At 46.1% G+C, this 2,114-nt stretch overlaps 1 pseudogene; it reads right to left on the bottom strand.

Moving 5' to 3' along the window:
- Positions 1 to 266: 266 nt before the first annotated feature.
- Positions 267 to 933, bottom strand: LOC114885839 (annotated as a pseudogene).
- Between the last annotated feature and the right edge of the window lie 1,181 nt (positions 934 to 2,114).

Here is a 2,114-nt window from a genome sequence, read left to right as displayed (position 1 = left end):
AGAACCTGCCTTAAATTTCCATGCCAATTTACAATCCCCGTACTGTACCAGGCAAGGTTAGTGGCTATTGAAAATACCACCAGGACAGGGCTATCTAAAGACACATTCGGTAATGTGTTAACTATACAAAAAAAGACACTGTACAGTTTAAAAACAAATCTTACACAGCCTTACATTTCAATATTTTTCTTTAAAAGGAGTGAGTTGTGTACAGGGGGGTTAAATGCTTTATAGACAAGAAAAAAAAAAACTGCGCTAGAACCGATTTATTCATTGACATCATCTTCTTCTTCCTCTTCATCCTCTTCATCTTCCTCATCTTCCTCCTCTTCCTTGTTCTCTTGCTTTTTTCAGCCTTGACGACTCCCTTTTTTGCTGCATCAGGCTTCCCTGCATATCGGTATGTATGCAGGGATATATCGGTATGTATGCAGGGATATATCGCTCGGTGTGCAGCGATATCCTTTTTGTACTTTTCCTTCAGCCTAGCAGCCTTCTACTGATAAGGCTGCTTGTCACCTGCAGCAGCAGCGTATTCCACATCTCTCCCAGTTTCTTTGCAGCATCACCAATGGATAGGTCAGGATGTTCTCCTTTGATTTTTGGACGATACTCAGAGCAAAACAAGACAAAGGCCGAAGGAGGTCTCTTGGGTGCATTGGGATCCTTGGACTTTTTTGTTTCCCCTTTAGGAGGGATATACGTTTTCATTTCTCTTTCATAACGGGCCTTGTCAGCCTTTGACATGTCTTTGAATTTTCCTTTCTCTTTAGCGGACATGGTCTTCCACCTCTCTGAACACTTCTTAGAAAACACTGAGAAGCTGACTGAAGCATCTGGATGCTTCATCTTGTGCTCCTCCCGGCAAGTTTGCACAAAGAATGCACAGGATGACATTTTGCTTCTCGGCTTCTTAGGATCTCCTTTCCCCATGTTTAATTATTTTTCCTCAGTGAGGCACAGGGGGACCCAGTGCCCATCCGGCTCTCCCTTGCCCGGGGAACTGTCTCTATGGAGCTCAACGTACTGCAATGGCTATGACAGCTGGAGCCAGACCCAGCCTCCTGACTCTCTCCACTCTGTCGACAGCCATATATTTGTGTCTGTCTGAAAGAGTCTTGCAAAAGTAAATGTATAGGGACTTCCTGGTGGCGCAGTGGTTAAGAATTCACTGCCAAAGCAGGGGACACGGGTTTGAGCCCCGGTCCGGGAAGATCCCATGTGCGGCGGAGCAACTAAGCCCATGCGCCACAACTACCGAGCCTGCATTCTAAAGCCCCTGTGCCACAACTGCTGAGCCCACGTGCCGCAACTACTGGAGGCCGTGCTCCGAAACAAGAGAAGCCACCGCAGTGAGAAGCCCGTGCACTGCAACGAAGAGTAGCCCCTGCTCACCGCAACTAGAGAAAGCCCGCACGCAGCAATGAAGACCCAACACAGTCAAAAATAAATAAATAAATAAAATTTTAATAAATAAATAAATGTATAAAATCTGAGGACTTCCCTGGCAGTCCAGTGGTTAAGACTTCACACTTCCACTGCAGGGGGCTCGGGTTCCATCTCTGGTTGGAGAACTAAGATCCTACATGCTGTGTGATGCAGCTGAAAAAATAAAATAAAATAAAATCTGAATTTATTTATTATTTATTTATTTATTTATTTATGGCTGCATTGGGTCTTTATTGCTGCACACAGGCTTCCTCTAGTTGTGGCGAGCAGGGCTACTCTTCGTTGCAGTGTGCGGGCTTCTCACTGTGGCGGCTTCTCTTGTTCTGGATCACGGGCTCTATGTGTGCAGGCTTCAGTAGTTGCAGCACACAGGCTCAGTAGTTGTGTTACGTGAGCTCAGTAGTTGTGGCTTGCAGGCTCTAGAGCACAGGTTCAGTAGCTGTGGCGCACGGGCTTAGTTGCTCTGCAGCATGTGGGATCTTCCCGGACCAGGGCTTGAACCTGTGTCCCCTGAATTGGCAGGCAGATTCTTAACCACTGCACCACCAGGGAAGTCCCAAAATCTGAATTTCAAAGAAGTACAGAGGATGGAGGAATATTTTAAATAATACCACGGGTGGGAAACTGTGTAGGACAAATGACCTGGTTTCTCCAATACTTAAGTT

Source organism: Monodon monoceros, unplaced genomic scaffold (assembly GCF_005190385.1).
Source record: "Monodon monoceros isolate NGI ecotype Baffin Bay Population unplaced genomic scaffold, NGI_Narwhal_1 Super_Scaffold_6, whole genome shotgun sequence".
Lineage (NCBI taxonomy): Eukaryota > Metazoa > Chordata > Mammalia > Artiodactyla > Monodontidae > Monodon > Monodon monoceros.
Note: the sequence above shows the minus strand (reverse complement) of the source record. Positions and strands in the feature narration are given on the sequence as shown.